Source organism: Gobius niger (assembly GCF_951799975.1).
Source record: "Gobius niger genome assembly, chromosome: 7".
Taxonomy (NCBI): Eukaryota; Metazoa; Chordata; class Actinopteri; order Gobiiformes; family Gobiidae; genus Gobius; species Gobius niger.
The window spans coordinates 14,760,633-14,785,952 of record NC_136858.1 but is presented as its reverse complement, the minus strand read 5'-3'; the positions used below and the strand labels follow the sequence as shown (position 1 = coordinate 14,785,952).

The 25,320-nt window shown below is 40.3% G+C and overlaps 1 protein-coding gene across 2 annotated transcripts in view; it reads right to left on the bottom strand.

Annotated features, from left to right (window-relative positions):
- Positions 1-1,605, bottom strand: part of LOC306965443 (protocadherin-15-like) — a 494,180-nt gene extending 492,575 nt beyond the window's left edge. Inside the window, exon 1 of one of the 2 annotated variants that reach the window (XM_079559864.1) lies at positions 1,117-1,605. The gene's annotated coding sequence lies outside the window, so the exon portion shown is untranslated. The remainder of the gene's footprint in view (positions 1-1,116) is intronic. The other variant, XM_079559865.1, reaches the window with a different exon arrangement.
- Positions 1,606-25,320: the final 23,715 nt, after the last annotated feature.

The following is a 25,320-nucleotide window of genomic DNA, read 5'->3' as shown; positions in this document are numbered from 1 at the left end:
GAAGGGCAAACCTGTAGCTTTCCAGTTACTCCTCGAAACACAATAACATAGTAAATAGAATACCTGTACCTGTTTGCTTTAAGTGCTCCTACAGGTCAATTCACATCACGTCTTCGAATGATGCTCCGAGAAAGCTCTCAAATAAATGAAAATTTAAATGTGTGTCGTGTTCGTACAGATGAGAATGCAATTTACTGTAGAGGCCAGGGTAGACAGAAATCAATAAGCACATTTACTTGGTTCTTAGGGACAGAACTAAAGAAGCAGACCTGTACAGTAAACTCAAATGGAACGATTCCCTGCACATACACAAAGGGAGGGAGAGCTAGTGGGTTTCTCAGCGTGTTTGGTGACCTTCTAGAGCTCGCTCGGGCGTCAAACTCCATCGGTTTTAGAGTAAATACCCTATGGTCTGTTTGCGTAAGGCTGCCCGCATTATTTACCAAGCAAGACTGGGTTCAATTCCGCGCGTAAAGATTTGTAATCATTGCCGTTTGGCCTTGCTGACATGCGAGCTGGACATAAAAATGCAAATCCGCGGAGTGGTTGATTGCAGAGACAATATGCATGTGATATACACCGGAGGATTTTTCATCCCCAATGTGACACTTAACGGCTTTATTGATTTACTCACGCGTTGCTCCGAGCTGAGGCGGTGTTATTCCATCATTAAAAAAAGAGTTAGATGCGGGGTAAAAAAAAAAGCACGTGGCACACAACCTTCAAGTGGGAAATGATCGCGCTGTACGAGCAATCCAGAGTGACAGTGTGTAAAGAGGTTCCACTTTGAAGTATAGCGTTTACATAATTGCTTCCACGCCATTTGACTTGTGTAATTGCATATAGGCAGCGAGATGACTTCTCTTTGGATTGGTATTTATGTGGCGTTTACCAGTCAAAATAGCAAAAAAAAAAAATATAATAATAATAATTGTCATTGTGCCATTCTCAATCTCAACGTGTCGCCTATGCATAGCTGGTTTATACGATGCTGAATGTGCACTACTGCGCGCGTAACAGGATGCCGTATTTGATCGCCACCCGGTACAGTTTGATTCAACTTCACATCATTCGCAGCATGTGTGAGGGGGGAAAGTGCAAAGAGGAAAGGCTTACCTTACCGGTGCTGCATCCCAAGTGCAGCTGGGGTCGTTGCGCATACGGATGGAGTGATGAGAAGTATGCTGACTCGAGAAGAAGCAACACCTAATCCTTTACTGTGCCCGTCCAGTTCAGACGTCGTCAAAAAAAAAAAAAAAAGAAGCCCGGTGTATTCTTCAAGTGTCCCAATCCTGAAAGCGCAGATACAGCCTGATAAATGGGCGAGCGATATCGGCTCAAAGAAGAAGCGCAGGGCGGACTTTCGCCCCTGCCAACTTCCCTCTAATTTCCTTCAAACAAAATCAAAAGCTAAACGGTGCTTCCCTGTAGTCAAAGTCCAGTAAGTGAATTGTTTCTCGTCTGGAGCCTTGCGTCGCTGGCAAGTGGCTAACGCAACCACCAGAGGAATAAAAAAAGACTCGCTCCTCATACAGCGGTAGGATGTGGAGACTGCCAAAGCCATAAAGCGACTCACTGGGAAGATTAACCCATGAGTTATGTTGGGGGGTTTTTTCTACCCAAATCGCCGCGTGCTTTTTCCTTGAGCTCTGGCGCCACCCAAAGCTGCAGTGAGACGCGGGACAACAGTCAGCCAGAGCCAGCCCCCTGAAAGTTTTCATCAAGGCTCTAGTATAACGTGAAATGCAATGTTTGTCTTTGCATAGACGGAATAAAATAATAATAATGATAATAATAATAATAATAATAATAATAATAATAATAATAATAATAATAATAATAATAATAATAATAATAAAAATTCTGCTACTTATAATAATAAGTGGACCCACCACCTGCAGGAGGAGCCATAGGGGCTGGTGCAATGTGATTTGGGCAGCTGTTTTGGGCAGCTCCAACAGCTGCCCCCACGACCCGGAAACAGAAGAGTGGAAGAAGATATATGGATGGATGGATGGATGGATGGATGGATGGATGGATGGATATATATATATTTTTTTTTTTTCTTGTATGTTAGCTATTTTTGTTTATTTATTTATTATTGGTTTTTTTTAGGCCACCCCAAAGTCTAAATTGGTTATGTTTTGGCATGTAGTGTAACTTGCCAACTGACAAAGCGTTTTTTAAAGTAATTGGTGGAGATATACATCCAAAGGTTAAGAGATCAAACTGACCAGCATATAGTTTTGGGCTTTGTATGACTTAAAGGGACTAGATGAGTTGGTCATTTTAATACTCACTACTGCCACCTCAGGTCTTACGTGTAACTGCAGCTTCCATATTAAGCTCGTGCATGACGGCACTTCGGACACGAATTAACAACTTTTTGAGTTACAGTGCAGGATTTTTTTTTTCCGCATTAAGAGTTGCATAATGCACCTTTAAATAGAAAAAAACATATGTACGTACATAGATGATATAAAAAAAAAATGTGGGTGCTTTTCCTTCATGTGTCCTACTGTAGATGTACTGGATATTCACTACTTGTGCAATACCATAATGCATTGCGCCTTGGGGGATTCGCTGCTGTGAACAATATGGCGTTGCTGTCACCAAAGAGACTAATATTAATCTTCCAAATACCATTACAAATACCAATTCCAGTAAACCAAAGCTAAAGAAAATCTGCACCTTTTTATCTATGATGAAAAGTGCACCATACCTACTGTTAAATAATGGAGGTGATGCCACTGGCTCCAGCAGACTAAAGTGAAGGTCCCGTTAGTGTCCATCTCAGTCTCCTGACCTCAGTCTCATTGAACCACTGTGGGGAGAGCTCAAACAGACCAGGAACTTATAGGAACTGTAGGCTTTTTGCCAAGAAGAATGGACCGTTTACCATCAGAAAAAATAAAGAATCTCATCCACAATTACCACACTCCAAGTTGTCACTGATGTTAATGGGGGCAATGAACAATATCAAAAACTGGGGTAGCCTATGTAAACTTTTGATCGGGGTCATTTTGGTACTTTCTTTTTTCATTATGATTAGTATGATAACAAACTCAGTTGTTGTTTATCTTTTATATTGTTTGAAAAATAGTCAAAAAATCTGCCAGGGTATGTAAACTTTTGAGCACAACTATATAAATTCAATGGATTATTACCGTTATTTAAAAGCAGCTTGAGCATAATACCCCACACGCACATAACTAATCTCTTTCTTTTCACCTAGAACGTTCCAAAACCTTACATCACTTGCCAAAAAATGTATTATGTAATGAACTGGGACATCAACAAGACCTGTGGCAGGCACTACATGCAGAATTCTGAAACTAAAATCAACCCTCCAGCTCAGTCCAGTCGTCATGATAAACAAACTCCGAGGCTGTCTCTTTCCGCGTGCAGGTTGTAAACATGTTTGCTCCACTTGTGAAGTCACCTCTGAGTTTTATGGATTTTCTCTGCTTGTGCAAGCTTCCCACAAGAATATTGGAGTCAGACAATTTGCAGTTCTGATGCGAATTCATGTTCCCTTTGACTTCCTTGATACACAGTTTCAACAAGACTTGCTTTTCGAGCGACGGGTTAAGTTTCACTAACTCTTGATCAAATACATAAACATTGCTTGCTGTCAATCAGAGCACTTCTTGCGTGGCCTCATATGGAATAACCATCACGGAGTGTGAGGTGCAGAGCTGACCCTGGCCTGGCGATCAATAAAGTCGCAGTAGCTTCATAAAAATAAAATGTTTTCTCTATTGAGCATATTTCATGAGTGTTGGCTGGTTTTATGCACGTCAAATTCCTCAGTAATGTCTTTTATTAATGGCGTCTCATACATAACAGGGGTTATCATATCTTGATTGCACTGTGAAACTGTCGCCTTTAGTACATTTTTCTTATAAATGACTTTGTTTAATGCTTCGGCAGTAGCGCTTTTAATGAACCGTGTTTCTGCATACGCCAACACTCTCCCTTATCTCCATCTCGGGGTAAGATCTGCTGTGATTTGTCTTTTTTGTTTGTTCACTCCCACAAACCTTTGGTATATCACAAACGAAGCCGAGAGGATTTCAAGAGCTTCTATGTCAGATCTAGGGCTGAACGATTTATTGCATTTGCGATATCGCGATATTACACAACGAGATTTCGAAATCGCAGAGGCACGCGATTTAGGCCCATGCAGCTGATGGCCGCGGCCCATAAAAGTGAATGTAGCGGCGAGAGACGCCACCCACGTCCGCTCCGCGCTCCACCGTATGCTTTTGTTTACTTCTCCGTCTACATAAGGTGCGCGGTAGATCGTGGATGTACTGTGAAAATATCAGCGCTTATAAAGCAACCACTGCGAAGGACTATACAGCTGATGGCTGCGGTCCGCTCTGCGCTCCATCGCGTGCTTTTGTGTACTTCTCCATCTACACTGCGTTCCAAATTATTATGCAAATTGTATTTTTGTGTCAAAAAGGTTAAAAAAAATAAAACATTTATGAAACTCATGGATGGTATCGTGTCTCGGGGCTCTATGAATCACTGACATTAATCTCAGAGACCTGGGATGATTAGTTGTCAGGTTAAGCCCAGTTAAGGGAAAAACTACTGAAAAAGGGTGTTCCACTTTATTTTGCAGATCATCATTTTCAAGCAATGTGGAAAAGAAAAAGGGTCTCTCTGCTGATGAAAAGCGTAAAATAGTTGAATGCCTTGGTCTAGGTATGAAAACCTTTGATATTTCATGAAAGATTAAGCGTAATCATCGTACTGATAAGAGATTTGTGGATGATTCAGAGCACACTCCGTTTTGTGCCGATAAAGACACAATATGGACGGTTTCTGCCAGACAAACACATTAGATTAAGAGAACAGATGCTACAAAACAGCATACAGGTATTTGAAGCTGCTGGTGCCTCTGGAGTGTCCCGAACATCAAGGTGTAGGACCCTCCAGAGGCTGCAGTTGTGCATAAACCTTCTATCCGGGCCTACTGTTAATTGAATGCTGAAGAATAGAAACGACTGCAGTGGCTCAGAAATACATGAGGACTCATTTTCAAACAGTCTTGTTCACTGATGAGTGACGTGTAACCCTGGATGGTCAAATCAATGGAGTAGTGGATGGTTGGTGAATGGCCACAATGTCCCAACAAGGCTGTGACGTCAGTAAGGAGGGGGCAGAGTCATGTTTTGGGCCAGAATCATGGTGAGAGAGCTGGTCGGCCCCTTTAGGCCCTTTTAGGCTCCCTGAAGGTGTGAAAATGACCTTTGAAAAATATGTGGAGTTTCTGACGGACCACTGTCTTCTATGCTGCAAAATGAAGAGCCGTGCTTTCCCTAACAAAATCCTCTTCATGCATGACAACGCACCATGTCATACTGAAAAGAATACCTCTGCATCACTGGCTGCTATGGGCATAAAAGGAGAGAAACTCATGATGTGGACCCCATCCTTTCCTGACCTCAACCCTGTTGAGAACCTTTGGAGCCTCAACAAAAAAAACAGCAGCTATGGGAGGCTATTCTAACATCCTGCAAAGAAATCCAAGCAGAAACTGTCCAAAAACTCACAAGTTTAATGGATTTAAGAATTTTGAAGCTGCTCTCACACAAGGGCTCCTATGGTAAAATATAACTTGACCTGTTAATATTTTTTGATTGAAATTTTTGATTTCAGTAAGTATGACCTCCTAATGCTACAAATTCAACAAATGACTATTTTCAGTTAATTACAAGCTTTAAAATGTGTTGAAACGATGAGTTGCATAATAATTTGGATCAGTGGATTTTGAGGTTTATACTATATTTATTTTTGAAAAAAATACTGTTGTCACTGGGAGATTTTTTCAACCACATTTAAATGATCCTCTACCAGTTGAAGACTTGAAAATTATACTGACTCTCATTTGAGTTGACAATTTAGAAAATCTTAGAAAAATGTCATTTGCATAATAATTTGGAACGCAGTGTACTAAAGGTGATCGTGGATGTACTGAAAATATGAAAATATCAGCGTGTATAATGAAGCCACCGCTAAGGACTATTGCTTTTTCCTCCGTTAGCATTGCATTAGCTGCAGCGCTACACGCTCTGAAGCACGGATCACAGAAACTTTCCTCCGGGTTTACACGTCTCTGCCTCCACAGAAATGAAGGTGAGCCTGTGCTGCTTGTTGAGAGTCGATTGCGGCTCACATTTGGAGGCTTATGTTTGGGAATGTTTTGGATAAAGATAAGAACTTATCTCACAACCACTGACTAATACACAAGAGCAAATAGCAAGAAATTAGGCTATTTACAAAAAAAATAATTCAATATAAGCTTATTGGAAATTATGTAGGCTAAATGATAATACTTTATTAAATCAGTTGTAAATATTTAATTGTATTGCACCAAAAAGTTATTAGCGGAAAATCGCAATAAAATCGAAATCGCAATATTGATTGAAAAAAATCGCAATATTGATTTTTTGCAAAATCGTTCAGCCCTAGTCTGATCTATGCTTGAACTGTAAATGTTCTTTTGTTTTTCAAATAATATAATAGTCATAGTGCACAGCATCGTGAGCTTTCTACAACTGTACATGTGCAATGGCTTGGACTTGTTCCTTGGACTGTAAAGAGTGTATTCATGGGTTTATATGCTGATAAACACTACATAATCTACATCTGCTAAACAGAGAGCAGTCTGCACCATTTTCTCATCATTATCACAGTTATTATAGTTCTTCCATTCTGGTACTAATCAGGCATAAGCTTTCCAGGCTCAGACAACATCAGGCAGTCTCCAGACGGCATGGCTCTACTTTTTGTTTTGAAATCTATCGACCACATGATAGCAAAGCTTGTCAAAGTGACCAACTTTTATTAGCCTGCACACACAGTTTGATCAGACAGTCGTGCTCAAAAGCCCCCACAATCAAGCCTCCTTTATTGCCAAACTAGATGTATTGCGTACTGTCCAACTCCCAAATAAAGATACCTTGATTAAAAAGCTTGTGCTTAAAGTGTTTAAAATGAGTTTTTGCTCAAACAAATCTATTTTCAATTAAATCCTCCCCTGTGTTCTCTTAGCATTTCAAAACCTGGAAAAAATATTCAGATAAAAATCAAAATGCCAGAAGCTGTAAACAAACTTCTGACTAATCTCTATGGCAGCAGTTTTAACATTCATGAAAAACTGAGGTACAGGATCCGAACGTATAGTTTCCTGGAGTGTGGAAACCAGGGTAACGGGCTGAAAAGTAAGCCGTCATCGCACAACTCTCCCCAAAGTGCGCAGAGACTAAATGGCAACATCTGGGCTATTTATTTCACCAGGGAGCCGCGCGAGCCCAAGCCCATCATTCTACTTCTCTCTTGGGAACTGGAACTGGAACTACAGTATTTCATCATAGTAAGAGTTGATACGTAACTTCTTGAAATACATAGGTTTTCAAATAAAATTCTTGAGTGTGATGTTGAATCTTTGACAATAGTCGTATTTGTGTGAGAGGTTAAACCTTTACTGCTTTGGTTTTGAACTGACAAATATCATATTAGTGCCAAAGAATCTAAACCAATAATCAGCCCCTTTGTGGCTTATACTGTATTTCAACTCCAAAGGAAAAAGACACTGTGTGCTCAACATTGTAACTTTCTCACAACTGTCAAACATTTGATGAGTGATTAGCATCTGTGATCAGCTTACAGGTCTGATATTGCACTGACCACAACTGCAAGCAATAAGCAAATGAAGAATAGTGTGTAATCATCTGAAACCTAGTAGTGCTGCTGCACAGCATAAATAGGTTTCTTTGGTTTGTTGAGCCTTTAACCATGCGATTATGCTGTATCGCGTCCTGATCAAAAACATTTGTGCTGCTGTAAAATCTGCAAACATCTGAGAGTTGTTTTTTCTTTTGTCCCTTTACTAAGAGATTTCAGTCCAAGACCAGGCTAAGTTCCAGAGCTCATCCAAACCAAGGACCAGGTCTAAAAACTAAGTCCTGGCCAAGGATCAATGTCCTAACCAAGTCCTTCCAAAGAGCAATCCAAGTCCAGACGAAGGGGAAAAAAAGTCCAGACCCGGTCCAAATTCAAGACTAAGTCCAGTCCTAGTCTAGAGCAGGTCCATGTCCATCAGTGTCAAAAGTCCAGAAAATTTTTCAAATCCTAGTCTAGATCAGAGACTAAAACACAAGCTAGGACCAGACCAAGTCCAGTCCTAATCCATGTTTAACCTTTACTAAGAGATTTCAGACCAAAGTCCAAGACCAGGCCAAGTTCCAGACCTCATCCAAGCCTGGGACCAGGTCAAAAAACCAAGCCCTGGCCAAGGATCAATGTCCTAATCAATTCCTGCCAAAGAGCAATCCATGTCTGGACAAAGGAACAAAGTTCAGACCCAGTCCAAATTCAAGACTAACTCCGGTCCTAGTCCAGAGCAGGTCCATGTCCATCAGTGTCAAAAGTCCGGAAAATGTTAGTCTAGATCAGAGACTAAAACACAGCAATCCATGTCTGGACAAAGGAACAAAGTCCAGACCCGGTCCAAATTCGAGAACAAATTCAGTCCTTGTCTAGAGCAGGTCTATCTGTGTCAAAAATCTCGAAAATGTTCAATCCTAGTCTAGGTCACAGACTGAAACACAAGCTAAAATGAGACCAAGTCCAGTCCTAATCCACGTCTAACCATGATAAAAATTAACATCCTGTATTTTGAGTTCCAGTGTCTGTACACTCCATGAAGTTAAGTGGCATTTGATTTTGAATTACCAGTTAATTAATACCAGTTAATTACCAGTTTTTCCACTTCATAAACCTTTTTGCTTGGGTATGTTAATGGTGGATTACTGTATATCCTATCTTGGGAGAGCTCTTGCCCCTGCATCCAAAGTGAACGAGTTGGTTCATAGGCAGTATTCAATGTAATCAATCACCCGTTGGGGCTGCAGAAAACCATATTACGCAATGCTGGCCACTCCTCATAGAATTGCTCCTTGAGGTGTCCCCATCGATTCGCAGGTTGGCCAGGATCATTTGTCTATAAACACTATAGTAACTCAATCTGCCCGCTCTAATAAGGAATGTGGCCAGTGCCCGCACAGAGATGTTCAAACTAATTAAAATCCATTTCGGCTCCTTGATGGATCCATTAGCCAGCACATTTAGCGGATACAGAATTGTTTACTAAAGCGCAAACAATAACAGATATTTCAAGGCAAATTAGTGCTAAATGGTAATAAAAAAAACACAAATCCCCAACAGTAAGCTCCCAATGAATTAAACATGTGGATTATGGATAAGGATGTTGATGTTTTTTTTGTCCCCAACAAGTTGCCGTCTGTTGCTGTTGTGCAGATGAGGAGGGGGGGAAGTGAAGACGTAGAAGGCATGGAGCATTGTTGATACAGTTTAAATGCGTTTAGGGGCACGGTAAATTGGTCGTAATCTTCAAAAATGGGTGTGCAGTGAGAAAGTGAGTCAGAGCTATTGCTTTGCCATTGTTTTTCGCAGATTGTCAAAGTGAAACGGATGGATTGGTTTCAGGATTTAAATGAATGCAAAAGTGTTGTTCCGGGCCAGTTTTCAAAACGTAGGCATTAACTAATAAATTACGGAAAAGTCCAACCTGCTGTATGTTCGATTGAATGAAGAAGTATAAAAAACTGTCATACTTTTCTCATTGAATTGTTTTTGAGGTTTAAGGATGTCATAATGCTGTTCTTTCATGAAATACATACTTTTGTTTCATCTACGCTTTTTTTTTTATATACTGCCGTTGTTTTTAGCCATATTTAAAGCCATACTGTGTAATGTTCCACCCAATAGATCGGGGGGGAAAACAAACGTTTCAACTATGCAAGTATTTATAAGGGGAAAATTTGATTCATTATGACCGGTTTCACCTCTTCTTAGACACAACTTGTAATTTTGGATTTGAGTTGCCTTGTGTACGAAATGCGTGGTATAAATAAAGTTGCCTTGCCTTGCCTATGTTGCTGCATGTTGTTCTTCTCACAAACAAATAAAAATGAGGTTGAAGCACACGTGGCCTTCACTGACAACACACAGTCAAACTAGCATTGCCGCATTGCCGTTTAGTTCCTCAAATGACAAAGGGACATCTGAGTGGTTTTAAACGGGGCTATTATGCAAAATCAACCTTTTAGAGCTTTTTACAACGATACAATATTGTTCTTTCATGAAAAACATACCCGGTGTTGTGTTTTTCGATCCACTTGCACATCTTTGAGTAATCGTTGGATCTTCTCCAGTGCTTAAACGTTCTACCTGAGGTCTCACGTATCTTGATCTCTTGATAAGCTTAATCCTTTCAGCTATGGCACTCAAATCTGGCTGAGAGTGGACTCTGTACTGTTAAGTTTCTGTATTTGTGTAGAGCACTTTGATCAACTGTGTTGTTTTTAAAGTGCTTTATGTCGGACTGGGATCGGATTGGATCGCAAGTGAAAATACTCATTAGCTTCACTACAGCCACGGATCAGTGTTTTTTCCTCTCTCTTTATTGAAACAGCTGCACAGCAATGGGGAGCAAGATGAGGTGGGGAGGGGCTTATGGTAGCTCACTTGGAGAACCAGGAATGGAAACTTCTGGGTATTTGTCTTATCTGTTTTAAATCAATGTAGCATTTTCTATCCAACAAAGTGTTCGAGCATTTTCTATCCAACAAACTGTACAACAGAGTAGTAAGACATGTGATATATTATTATCAAAAACCTGCAGAAAACATAATACACTCTTTGAACTGCTCCACTCCCGATCAGACAACAATAGTAGTTCATACAAAAATGAGTGTGTCAAAGTTAGAAGAATGTTAAATCTTTTGATCTTAAACAAACTGCTTTTATTGCCTGGTATTAGCGCCACATTCGCCACGGTGTGCTGTGATTAAAAGAAAGGTTATGTCAATGATCAACAATGAACAAGAAATAATGATAACAGCGGCGGTGAGGAGGGTGGCATTAATCATACTGGGCTGTTCTCCTGGGTCCTTGAACAGACGGCGTGAACTTGCAAGAACCAAGTCTAATCAGTCATATGTAATTCAACAGGGTCTTCATTATGTGTATTATAAAACAATATTGGGTGTTCTGGCCCATGTAGTGTCTGAGTGCAGTTAGATAAGCTCTATTATCTTATATAACTGTTTCACTGTGTCTGCGACGATCTCCTGCTTTTACTCGCGAACAAAGTGCACATAACAGGTTTTCATGTGTTTTTCCTAGTCTTTGGTTACGCCAAAATGTCTGTGGTAAAGTAAAAGTAGCATTTTTTATATTCTCAAACTTAGCAATATAGGAAGTAGAAGAGTTCTGTGTTCCAAGGAGAAAACCTGGACTTTCACGGCCCATTGGTACAGTAAGGTTGCACAGTGACAGTTATGGAAATTGTACCTCTTTGTATAACACATAAAGCCAGATATGGAATTAATAATGAACACAAAAAAGTACAAAATCTGGGAAACCATCGCAGACAACCTCCTTATATCTTCTATTGGTAGCTTGTGATTTCCTATGTATCCAAATGCTTTTTTTTATTTTCGGATCAGAAAAATATAGCAAAGTATAGAGTTCACCCCGCATTATGAGTGTTGTATATTCAGTGGGACATCTGCTTGATTGGGTGCATGTCTCTCCCTGACACGTCTGCTCTCTTGTAAACAGTGTGAGCGTTGAGCCAAATCAGTTGGCTGCAGTCTGAGTGGAACCCACCTGTCTCTGACACAGAGCGACTGGAGCCACCTGCCACCGGGCTGCTGCCTGTTTGACTTGTCTCTCAATCCACATCCTGTGCTTACAATACTCCTCCATGCATAGCAAATCTCCAACAGGTTCAGACAAGGTTAAGAGCAGCATCCGAGCAGGTTTAGATTGGCCTGAAGGTTTAAGGGATATACTGTACGTTGCATCGACAGAATACTCTCACATAGTGTCACGAGGAATTTGGATCATGAGAAAACGTGGTAACATCTTCTAATTTCATAGTTTTCATGCTATGGCGAGACACGGCAGATGAACAATCCGTGCATGGTTCGTTCCTCGGTTTTATCAATTCAAAATAAAATGTATAAAATCTAAATCATCGGGCCTGTGGGTCAGCCATGGGATCTGGACATGTAACCACCAGGATGGCCAAGTTGTCCACACAAAGCCCATGTGGAGATCGAAGAGAAGGTGAGCATTACAACACTTTTTGTTTCATGTTGATTGGTCAAATATTCTAAAGGTAGCCGTCCTCTAATCTCCACGGAAACAAAGTGGTATTTAAGGCCAAGAATAAATTGTTACCAAGAGATATTCAAAAGCTTTTTATTGGAAATGAAGGAGTTTATAAACTAAGAAATAAAATGTCCTTCAAGTCTGTGTTCCTACAGACAAGAAAAAGCTTTTCTGTCTCGGTATCTGGAATAAGATTATGGAATAAGTTGCCAGTAGAAATCAAGGAGTTTAAAAGGAAATATACAGAAATGGCTCTTGCAACGTATGAGAAAATATAAAAGTCATTACAACAATTAATGTTGTTTTTATTTATTTACTTATTTTTTGCTGATTAATTGCAAGTAATTCAATTTGTACTTGAAAGACTTCAATTGGGTACCATCAAGTTTGTCCAAATTATCGAATTAACAAATGTAACAGCTGCTGTTGCTCCGTTGTCATCGCTATAACTACCCAACTAAATGTATAGTATCTTAGGGTAGGCGAGACATGGGTCTGTTGGCGAGGGATGCTCCCCTCACGACAAACACTTAAAGCCTCGTCTTTGTAACGCATCACACAGTAAACATCATCCACCAAGTCAACTAGTCAGGGCAGCTGGGTGGGGACTTGTTGATTTAGGGCTACCACCCACTCTCCACATGGCTTTGTAACGCACCTCAGTAGATAAGGTATATCATTTGGGCATGTCATGTTATCAGAATAACGATAATAAATAGTGGATAGTAATGACAACAAGGCAAGATGACAGAATATAATGTCCAATATGACTATATAATATGAAAATCGGGTGTTCATTCAATGTTAAAAGTAATGTCCTACTCCTACTCCTACTCCTACTCCTACTCCTACTCCTACTCCTACGTTTTCCACACCTGGCAGGCGTCATGAGCGTGCAGCTTTTTACACACCACTTGACATATAAAGCTTTGCGCAACAAGTCCCTGAGTACTGCTCCAGTCTCCACAAAGGCGTCTGGAGCACCTGCTTTGCCTTCAAAATAAGAAAAAAACGACAACAAAATAAACCAATGATTTTGATTTTAAAATTTTATTTTGAAGTGAAAAACACAAAGAACAAACCATACATGGATTATGAACACATCACAATGTATGCAGTCAATGTTGAGGTTGCTTTCAAAATGTATCTTTCTATTTAAGCATCAGGTTGAAAGTTAAAAATGAAGCTGTTTTACAACAAACATGCTCCTCTGGCTCTGGAAAGGTAAAGTATTGTAAATATGCTGCAAGCTTAACTTTTCCCCTCTTTTTTTATTTTGTCGCCAAAGACAATCAAAGCGGACATTTGTCTCGTTAGCGAGTGACACTTAAATTTTGCTTCAATCCATTTGATTCTAAAGTTATGCGCATATTCAGTTGGCCCTGGAGTGTTTTTGAGGCCACTGATGGAAAACAAAGGCACCATGCTCACCCCCCATAAAGCAGCTGGGACACTGAAAAGTTACATAATGCACCTTTAACATCAAACTCACCCTTTGTGATGGTTATTTTATGACATTTCGTCTGCTAGGGGAGCATCCCAGTGCACCGGCCTGGCTTCCCACACACATTCATTCACAAATATTGATGGTATCCATGCGTAGTACGAAAGGCAACTGAGATGATCATTACCTTTCTGAGAGGCAGCCGTTAGAATAACTGTGGCAACTCCTACAGACTCCAAACTTTCAGTCTTATACTTAATAATATTTTGAGGGTATTTTTTACATTATTGAATTTTTACACTATTTTACTTAAAATCTATATCAGTATCTACAAAAGTTTCAAATTGGTGTCTCTGAATTATTATTTTTTCTCCCATTCACCTGCAGCCTTAAAAGGAAGATATGATACAAAATCGACTTCAAAGACCTTTCCACCATGTTATAATGTTGTTCAAAGCCCTGTCCTTAGCTTCTGCCCAGACTCATAATCCGCAGCTGTCCTCTCATTCACAGAGCAGCAAAAATATGAGCCAAAGGTAAAGGAATCTATCACATACTGTATAATGTTGTTTTTCATAGTCCATATCTGAACGCAAAAGACAAAAGTGGCAACACATGTACAGAATTAATAGTACCAAGAGTCATTATATTGAGGGCAGTTTATGGTAAATGATAAATGGACTCAACTTATATAGCCCTTTATCAGGCCCAAAGCGCTTTACAGTAAGGAACCAGTCACACATTCACACTCATTCATACACCAGTGTGCGCAGACACTTTATTTGTTCTGGCCTCTGTTTTGTTCTTACATCGAACAGAAATGTAGTTACACTGCCATTTTCACCAAGAGGGGGGAAAACCTCATATAAAGGCTTGAGTGAAAAGAATGATTCAACTTGAGCTCGATAAAGTGGGGTCGATCCATACTTGTGCTATAGGGAAGCACAATGTGCACTCATTTTATTCAGACTGCGGGCAAGATGTCAACCACGTAGTCCAATATGTGAGCTATGTTCAAGACTTCAAATATCTTTAATGTGCAAAAGCTATTTTATTGCCTTCTCTTCATCTGTCTAGGTTAAAGTATGTCAGCATTGTGGGACATTGAAAGTTTAACCACTTTATTGCCTCGAAAGCTTTGACAGAGGAACACAATTAACCTGTAAAGGGGCCTTTTTTTACGCCTTAAACCAAGTTTTTACATTGTTCCCTGGGGTATCGTTTTACTTCATTCACACAGTTTTGAGTAATCCTGTTCACTTTGGTCGCTCCTTCATCGACTGCTAAAGCGCTCTGATCTGTACTTCCTGGGTTATATTGCATCATAATTCAACCTGAAAAGATTCACAGAAACAGTGCGGCTTTAGAAGAGTTTTATTGCACATGAATGCTTTTTGGCGTTCAGATCCCGGCGGAAGACAGTGAATCAACTGTATGAAATACATGGATGGAATGAATGAATGAATGAATGTCGGAGAGTCTTCCTCCCGGAGTCTGGACACCGGTGTGGTGGAAGAGGATGAGGTCTGAGGCGGCCAGTGGCCAACGAGCGGAGTAAGATGAAGCCAGGTGAAGGAGGGGTGGAGGAGGGTCGCAGCACGCTGGGAAACGACAGAGGAAGTGAATGAGGGGCTTGAAGAGGGGAATCCTGGGCAACGATTGATTGAAGCAGGAACTTGCTGCTGCGGTATAGGCTGTCACGGAGGTGCGGCTTAAGATGAAGTGACGATTGGATAATTGGTGAGGTGTAGTCAGAGTTGAGGCGACGAATGGAGTGTTGCAGGTAGGTCTTCCAGGTTGAATTGACAATAAAACTTCACTAACACAAAACTGCCCCCATTTTTAAAGTCCATGATCCAAACTCTCCACTGAAACCAAAAGTTTTTGTCATTCCCAGGGCTGCCTGCAGAGGAAGCTCTCGGCAAATCCAGACCATGTATTTCAAAGTCACTGTCTTTTCCTTATTAAAGACATTATTTCAAACTATAACACACTTAATACCAATGCTGGGTTTCCCCAAAAAACGTTTTGAAGCCTCAGTTATGCATAAAAGGAAACATTATTCAACAGCGCTGTATGCATGCATCTAGGTATCCCAGCTATTTGAGTCATAAGTTAGGTAAAAAGACTGTAGCCAAGACAGATACGTGCATACTGTAGTTCACTTCAGACAGTAAAAAAAAGAAAGAAAAAAAACATCAAACAAAACAAAATAGATAAAAACAGAAAAATGCTGAAAATATTTAGCTGCCGTCAGAAGTCAAAGTGAAATGACCAAGGGGAGAAAATGTGCACTTGTTGTGTATTTTTGACCAAATATTGAGCGTATGAAGAGTAGTCTATGAAGTAACTTATTCTCATTTTACATTTATACATACATTTTTTGAGATACCCAGAATGAACTCATAAACACTAACTCCAATCTTTGTTACAACCAAGGTCAGCCTAGACCATTTCTGAGTGCACCACGCTTTACCCCTTGAAAGTCATGGCTAGTCTGGTGAGTGAGCCGCATATCCCTGGGGTTGTGGAGATAATTTGTACGGAGATATACGTATATACCCCGACACGTTCAGCACCGCTGTGATCGTCGTGTGATGACACAGACTTCACTGTTCTGCAACAAGCTTCAGAGTCCATGAGGCAGCAATCTCAGTATAGAATGAGAAATTCCCATTGCGGACATGAAGAGAACATGTGTGTGGCCGCTGCGTAACGCTCAACAGTTGAATGTAGGCCACAGTGAAAATGTCAACAATTCAGTCCGTACACTAACAATATGTGCCTAATAAAGTGGCTATACCCTCCATAGAGCCCCAAGCATATGAGAACTGTGGTTTGTCCTTTTCTCCAAACAGCTTGTGGGATGTTTGTATGCCGATTATGTTTCTAATGGTGTTGAGGCAGTGAACACCTTGTCTGTGTCTGTTAATTAGTCCAATTACAGAGAATACGTGAGAGAACAGATAATGAGCTGTGAACCTGGACATTACATCATTTGCTTATGTCCTACAGAGCGGTTGTCTGGACATAGGTATAAATATAACGTCCGTGCCCTGTAAAACAACGAAGCATTCAATGTGAAACTTTCCTGCTTGTGTTTGCTTTCACAATTCACTTTAGGGGGCAAAAAGGTTAAATAAAATGACCTGAAATGCTAATGAATGGTTTGAAAGATGTTAATGTTTGAAACTTTCTGTGCGTATGGAAGTATTGCTGGTCAAAAAGGGAATTTGGTTTAATCACATAACTTCAAGCTTTTAGAGATGGATATTGACCAGTTTCTGCCTACATGAAAGCTGTCTGTTATCCCCCCAGTATGGTGCTGACTGTCCGGCGTTACCATGGAGATCAGATGGAATACATTACATTTAATAACCCCATAACTGTGTTAGTCATATAGGGACAATATAATAACAATGGTGTCTACATATAGTTAGCCTGGCCATCCAAGACAACACTATTTTCCCATTTCAGGAAGTGGTCTGGAACCATGTCAAACTTCTCTGAGTTCCGATGAACGTGACTGGCATTCAGATTAACCAATCAGAGAAACACAGCGGTAATTTGTATTACAACAAACACGTTGCTTTACATAGAGAATAACTATCACAGAGAAAACAATGCAGACTGTTACTGAACAACATTATTGAGATGAGAGAAGTTTGCCTTGAATAATGAGGTTTACCAGATGCAAAGATGTTTTCAAAAAGAAACTGCTTCAAAGAGAGAGTATAGTATACAGTATATGGTTCAGGGTAGTTTTAAGTAAAATAATAGTAATGATGTTGTTGAAGATGATTTGCACTAAGGTCAACTTTACTAATTACGTAAAGAAAACATCATTTAGTAAAATACAGTAGGATGACATTTGAGTAATTTTACCTGATAACTGGATAACATTTTAAACAGCCCTTTTTACTAACTATATAGAAGGCTTCTTCTACCTTTGGCAACAAACAAACAATAAATAAAAGAAGAAGTTAGTGTGGAAGAAGCCTGAGGGAAAGTGCCCAGTTTATTAAACAGCAAGATCAATCGATCTTGGTTTTGACTTGTAAATGGGTTTGGCTCATTTTTTTTGTGTTTAAAAAATGTGGACAGTGAATAAGAAATAGTTACCAATCTACCCACTGCTAAATGGGCAGATTTATTTATTTGTTATTTATTTTCACTGGGTGTCCCAGGCACCTGGGTCAGCCCAACTATTTGAGGCTTTAAGCAAATTTGATTTGAGAATCAGGTGAAATTTCACCATTCTGGTAAACTTGCATCTGTTCTAAATTTACTGTATAAGTTCCACACATTTCCTTTAGTGCTGTGGGATTGCACTGAGCTGCTGCAGCCTCTGAGTGGTGCAGGTCTAGCGGGTGCGAAGACACAGTGCGGCTGAAGTAAAAGGTGGATGTTTTGTCTCACAAAGGCCGTGGTGTGTTTAAATGAATATGTGATTTAACAGAGCCAACAGCACTGAGGAGGTTAAGATATACTTCATTGTCCCCATAGGGAAATTATTCCTGTGCCCCGCTGGGGCAGCCCAAGGAGCAGTGGGCAAGGACAGTGCCACACCTGGGGACCCATCTCCAGATGTGGTACCAGGCTTATGGTCAGTATCACCTGGCTGGAGGATTCACCTATTGTACATATTGTTTCCTGGAGGAAACCTACACAGAAGCGGGAAGAACACAGAGGAAATCGAACTCAGGACCTTCTTGCTGCGCTACCATGCCACATATAAAGGGATGATCATGAGGCAGAGGTGTGCAAAAGGGAGGATGGGATTTCTTTGTTAAAAAATGGAAAATGATCGTTCTAAGGATTACAGGGAAAATGCATGTTCTTCATTCAACCAATCAATCCATCAGGCAGTGTCACAGGGACGAGCCTTTAGGGACATTTCAGCAGCAAAATGCTCCTAAAGGCTTGGCCATTTAGCGCCCATGACCAGGGACACTTTTTGTTATTTTATTTTTTAATGCTTTTACAGTATGATCCCCTGGAGTGGGGGGATGGGGGAAGTGGGTTATGTTACATCATTTAAAAAAAAATAAAAAATGACCAGGGACACTTAATGGAGGATAACTCAGAGGTTGTTAGGAGACCATTGAAATCACTTGTGTCCTGTCTCGTACCTAAAACCGTGGCTCTAGAGGACATCGAAATGGAAAACCAGTTTCTTGTGCGGTTCAAACAAGGTGTGTGTGCTTCCATTCTCATTAAGCCCCTTTTTAATTACAATAGGTCACATGAACCAAGTAGTGCGTGCATTAGTGTTCAATTCCACCTTCTAAGGGCTGGTCAGAAAGCAAAGCTGTGGGTTAACACTTTAGGTGCATTTTGGAATTCTAGTTAAGGACGGTCATTTTGTCTTCCTGGTGTGCAGTAAACCGGTTGATAGAGCCCCAATCTAATACAAAATATATATAATACAAAATATAATATGAAATATAGTTTAAATCGGGAAGACTTTGTTGCTGTGCCTTTCCAAATCCAGTTGATCGATTTGATAACCTATATTAAAAAGCTATAACATGGTAAAAAGCTCAAAACGGGTGATTTTGCATGGTTCGCCTTTGAAGTAACGGCCTCGTACAAACTTTAATCCTTGTTGCTCGCCCACATGACTTGGCGGAGGAAGATAAATGGACACGTCTTGTACACTCATAACTCGCTTTTGCTAAATCACACTGGACTACGCGATCCATCTCCATTGTTATGCGGGCCTTAGCATGCGGCCGCTCCCCTTCGCCGTGGTGAAGTCATTAACCTCGATGGCGGGGCTAGTGGCAGATAGTGTGTGCGCCCAGAGCCCCATTGTCTCCCGAAAGGATTTGATTTATATCCCGCCTCAGTCTGTTGTTTGGCATCTTCTTAGTGCGTGCCGCCCCTGTGCACAGCCAGCCTCTTCCCATCAAAACATATTACTTCTACACCGCTGCGCTCACAGGCCACATACCATCTTTTAATTAAACTCGGATAATCTTAGACTGGAGAAGGTGCGAAGAACGGGGTGGTTGGGTTTCATTTTGACATGTGCCAACACAAAGGGATTGATCGTTGCTCATTGTGGTTATATATATATTAAAAAAATGCTTCTTTCACATCATTCAAGATATTCTGATTACTTGTTTTGATCTGATATAGAGGAAATTGAACCTTCAACATGCAAATTATGTGGAGAACCAATGAATAATGCAATGACGTCACATAACCCAGCTTTTAATCCCTTAACCCCCATGATCGAACCCCGCTCATTTTCTCCAGTTTGGCTCTATCCGAATCTAAAAGCTTGAAAACGGCAACAAAAATGTGACAAAAAAGCACCAAAGAAGTAAGAAAAGAACAACAAAAGTATGACGAAAACGTGACTAAAACAAAAAAGCAAACAAGTGACAAATAAGCGACAAAAAAAGCAAAAAAACTACTAAAACATGTCGAAAACGTGGCAACAATGCGACAAAAAAGCTACAATCAGTTTTGTAGGTCTTAGCTTTCAAATGAGGCATTACACTCATTTGAGATTAGATTTGGGTAATGCCGAACTGGAGAAAATGCGGGGGGTAAGAGGTTAATACAACAGTGCAATTCTTTGCATTCCATTCGTCATCGATTCCAAACTTTAAAGATGGCAACTCCCAAAACAAAAATATAAAAAATGCTACTTGTCAATATTTATATTTATATTTATATCTTGCAACCCCCAGGTGAGTGCCTCGCGACCCCCACAAGGGCACTAAGTAACCCCCACAAGGACGTTAAGTGACCCCCATACTGTTTTCTTCCACTGTGTGCTTGGCTTGAAGGTGTTTTTCATTGTTCCCATTAGTTAATTTTGTACTTTCCGTTTCTGACAGTCGGAGCTGAGAGCGATCACAGTGCAGTGTTATGGTCTCATATTCTTTACACTTTTTGCAAAGAAAGTAGTGTATCTCCAAGCTAACGGGAGGCACTTCCAACAATGGCCACAAGTCGGAAAGCTGTCATGTACAGTAATACAGAACAGACAATAACTGGATACTTCAATGTCACCTTCATTCACAACCCATGTATTTGTTTTCCACAATAGAAGCCACAGTGACACGGGGAGAAAATGCTAATTCCATTCACCGTCATTGTTGGCAAGCGCCTCGAGAAACAAATCCACAATCTGCTCGCGGAGAGACAGAAGCGCCCATCACCACACGCCACAATATTTTAAAATGCTAATTACATTTATTTATCGAAACATGGCTACAGGGAATATGTTCCGTTGGTAGAGGAACCCATCAGTCATTTGGAATTCCTCAGTGCGATCCAGCTATCAAGCCTTTTCAAGTGAGAAATAACATTTGGGACCTCTGAGATTTATTACGTTTTTGGACAGTGCTTGGACCATTAATAATACATCTGAAGAAGCGGACTGGGAGCAGTGCAGAGCCTAACCGCGGGCTACCACTGGCCCTTGGGCTGCTCTTTGCACAGTGGCAGTTATTGGTGACTCTAATATGTTTCCATGGGGAATGCTGACTGGCTGTTTTGTGAAATCGCTTAGAGGAAAGATGAGAGCTGATGCTATCTCTCAGGCCCCATGGTAGACAAAGTCATTTTGTCTTTAGTTTTACAGTCACAGGACATCCATCTCTAAGGACTTCTGTGTTATGAGTGATGGAAGTTCATTGCTTTGCCTATTATACTGTATCCAGACCTCAGGCCTGTATACTTTCACCCTTTTTGGACTTTTGGGTGGTATACTAAAGCTGCGCTGCTTATAGATAGATGTTCATTTGAAAATAAGCTAATGGGCAGGCATACTGACTCTTACTCTAGCATCCCACCACCGCCTAAACTTCAGCCCCTGCCCATAGGACACTAAGGGCTTCACTGACCGTTTGCATAAATGCAAAAACTATAGCAAAACGCAAATGCAGTAAAGATTTTCATCTCTGAAAAACGGCAAATTCGCCCATGGGACCTACTCCAGTAAAACCCTAGTTGTTGCCCCGGATTGATTGGTGCCTCTTTTTACTCAGCAGCTTGGCGACCTATGCAGCTCTGTAAAAAGAAAGTTTGAGGAACCTTGGAGTAACTTTTGATGAAGGGATGTCCCTAGAACAGCTGATCCGGAACTTTTATTTGCGCAACATCTCTAAGCATAGCATATTTCTCACAAAAAAATAGTACTCCATAACGGTAGAGGTACAATATATCATATAAATGCCTATACTTTACTATGGGATGGCTAAAACAGGATGATACAGATCCTTTAAGATTAAATACACTTTAGCCTACTCTCTCATTGCTCGTTTCTGCTTTTGATGAAGCCATAATCAAAACCTTATGATCCCCAGTCCCAGATTCAGCAGCGCTGCTGTTTGCTGCAGCTTGTCAAACACATCCTTATGGCCATGGCCTGTGTGCTACAGTGTGCACATCAAAGAGATGCTCCTCGAACCAGCACGGATCTACCTTTGGATGAGCGCAGAGGGCAATGTTTGTTTTGTTTGTTTTCCCCTGCGCTCCACGTGCACGGTCATCGCAATGTGAACATGGATTATTAAATATATATATTATATATATATTAAATATTGCTGCACCAATAAGTCGCACAGTTTCCAATGGTATTTCAGGTGCCACAAAATTGCACTTGCTCATTTTGAAGTACCGGCAGTTTAGCACCATCAGTAAATCAGGCCCGAGGGTTTTTTTTACTGAAGGTGGTATGTTCCACAATTATTCAGTACATAGTGAACTGAATTGTCAAATGCTCAGGGGCAGCAGTGACACAGTATCAGCATTAGTTCACTGCCAGCCCTTGAAGCCTGATTCTTGAAACATATTTGCTGTTGTGTCCTCAGGCACGACACTTAAAGTCAGTGTGTTTTATATGGCTCACACTATATGAACTAAACCAAAGGCTAAAAAAAAAGATGTGTTGATACCACCAAAGGGTTGTCACTGTTTTATGGAAAGAAAAACAATGGAGGTGGCACATGAATGGCATCTATCATCGGACCTATCGGCTTTCACAGTCTGTTTAAGATGTCTTTTTTTTTGTTTTTGTTTTTGAGAATTTTGTACATGTGGACGAAAATATAACACCTTGCTTTCAGTTTCACAAAATTACTTGGCTGTGATGACTTCTGCTGACAACAGGGGAAAGTGAACAATGTTTCAAATAAGTGCTGTGAAAGTTAAAGCTTTAACTCAAGATTATTCGGAAAAAATCTTTACACATGATGAGGTACCCAAAGAAAATGTGTCTAAAATGAGACTCATCAAGCGCGTGAAGAAATGTTGAAAGAGCTTCAGGCTGGAGATCCCTGTTATAAGCTGTTGGATGTCTCCCATAGAATTATGAAACTGTGAATATCTGGTTAATGAAATGTGAGCAAATGCTTCAAATTTGAGTGTTTAATGTTGGCCAAGTATTAATAATGATTATGATTATTAGAGAAAAAACAACGATTCCTCAAATTTCACAAATATGATTAATTAAAAAAAAGGAATATAATCGATTGACAGCACTATTCAAAATGCATGTATAATAATGACGACAGTGGAGCGCTTTGAGAAATTTGGTAATACAGTGTTGGAAACAAGTGTAAGGCATTAAAAGACACAATTTGCTTATAATCTAGAACTGACAACAAGCAGTTTTGTTGTTTATTTCAGAAGAGACCTTAGTTATTGGAATACTGAAATGTATGTGAATATAGTGTTGTATTGTGTCTGTTTACTGCAGTTCCACTTCTCCTAAAACAGAAGATATATAAAACATGCTCAGAAAAAATAGCAGTCTATAGGACCCTGACACTTATGTGGAAAGACATCATCAGAGCTTCAGTGCTGATGAGAACAGGCCAGTAGCTTGTGGCTGTTTCTCAAATCAATAGCTCTTAGAAGGTCCAGACTCATCTGTCTCAAAGGGTCTTTCTATGGCTGTGCAGTCACCGACCAGTGCTGTGTTGTGATATTGCATCACTTCTTATGTTTTTAAAGTACAATATCTATGAACAGAGCGCAATTATGTTGCTGAATAGGAATGTAACAATGAGGAGGCAAAATATTTAAAAGAGTGGTGGATTAAACTGGTAGAAAAACATGTAAAGGATGGTGCGTTTCTAAAGTGCATATATACATAGGTCATGATGAGAGTTCTTATTCAGCAACAGCCTTTATTGTCATGTCTCATTGTTGTGCCAGTGTGCCCACTGCACAAAACCAAAGTAGATACATGAAGGTTGGATTTTATACCACATCTTCCAAGTAAATATGTCAATGTCAATGTCAAAAGCCCAAAGTGCTATAATAAAAAATATTAAAACTAAAGTCCTTCAACCTTGTTTTGCTCAAAATAAATTCATATTTAAAGTTCCTTCTGAGTTTGGTACAGTCAAAAAGAAGTAGCCTTCATTGAACATTTCCTTGAATACCCTCTGTCTTTTATTTACAGTGAGAACCATATATTTACATACGCTTCACAAAAAGATGCATTTGCATTTTTTTTCTCACTGTCAGACACGAAACCAGGATAAACTCTTTTTTTTTAGGTCAAATAGAATTTTAAAAATAATTTCTATTTGTCAAATTCTAGAAGAATGAGAGACATAATTTTCTACACAATTTTCTGTTACTTTTTACAAAACTAAAGGTTTACATACACTGGGCCCGATCTTGTGTCTCAAAACGCTGACGATAGCGTGACATTTTGTGCTCAATAGGAGCACACTTTGTGATCTTGCCACTCCAGACATGATGCATTTAAGTGGGTGGAGACACACATTTTCCTCCAACCAGATCGACTCGTGGCCAGTAGAGGGGTTGTGGGGGAGTGGGGGGTGAACATGTGCATTTGTTTTGCTTCGTGTTGACGCCAAGTGCGGTCTGATCCACTGCAGCTCTTTTTCTCTCTCTCTCTTGTTTAGCTCACGATGGGGTAAATAAAGCTTTTAGTTTAACCTGTGAGACCCGAAGGCTTAAGAAAGAACGCAAGGCTGCGCAATGTAAACGAGGAAATGAATGGTGTTCCCATCAGCGCAGTCACCTCTTCTTGTGATGCCCCCTCACAAGTGGCGGAGGCAAATGGCGCATAAAGCTCCGCCACTCGGAAAATAATTTGCCTAGAGCTTGCGCCCCTCCGTGCGCCACCACAAGATCTGGCCCACTAAGATTACTTACCTTTAAACAATTTGGGAAAGCCCAGGTGATGATGTCATGACCTTGGAAGCACAAGTCTGGTTCATCCTTGGGTGCAATTTCAAGACACTTGAAGGTGCCAGGTTCATTGGTTCAAACAATTATACGCAAGTATAAAAAAATGGAAATGATCAGCCATTATACAGATCAGAAAGAAGGCGGGTTCTGTGTCCCAGAGATCAACGTGCTGTGTCTGAAATGTGAATATCAACCCAAGAACAAATACAAAAGCTCAAATGCTGAACCTGGTAAGAGTTTGTCATTATCCAGAGTGAAACATGTCCTGTACTGACATGGGCTGGGAGGGAACTCTGCCAGGAAGTAGCTCTTACTCCAAAAGAAACATCAAAAAGACCGATTGGAGTTTTCAAATAAAAAAGCTATAAAGACCTTATTTTTTGCAGACATATCCCATGGTCTGATGGAAAAAAAATAATAATTAATTTGGCCATAATGACCATCGTCACGTTTGGTTGAAAGAG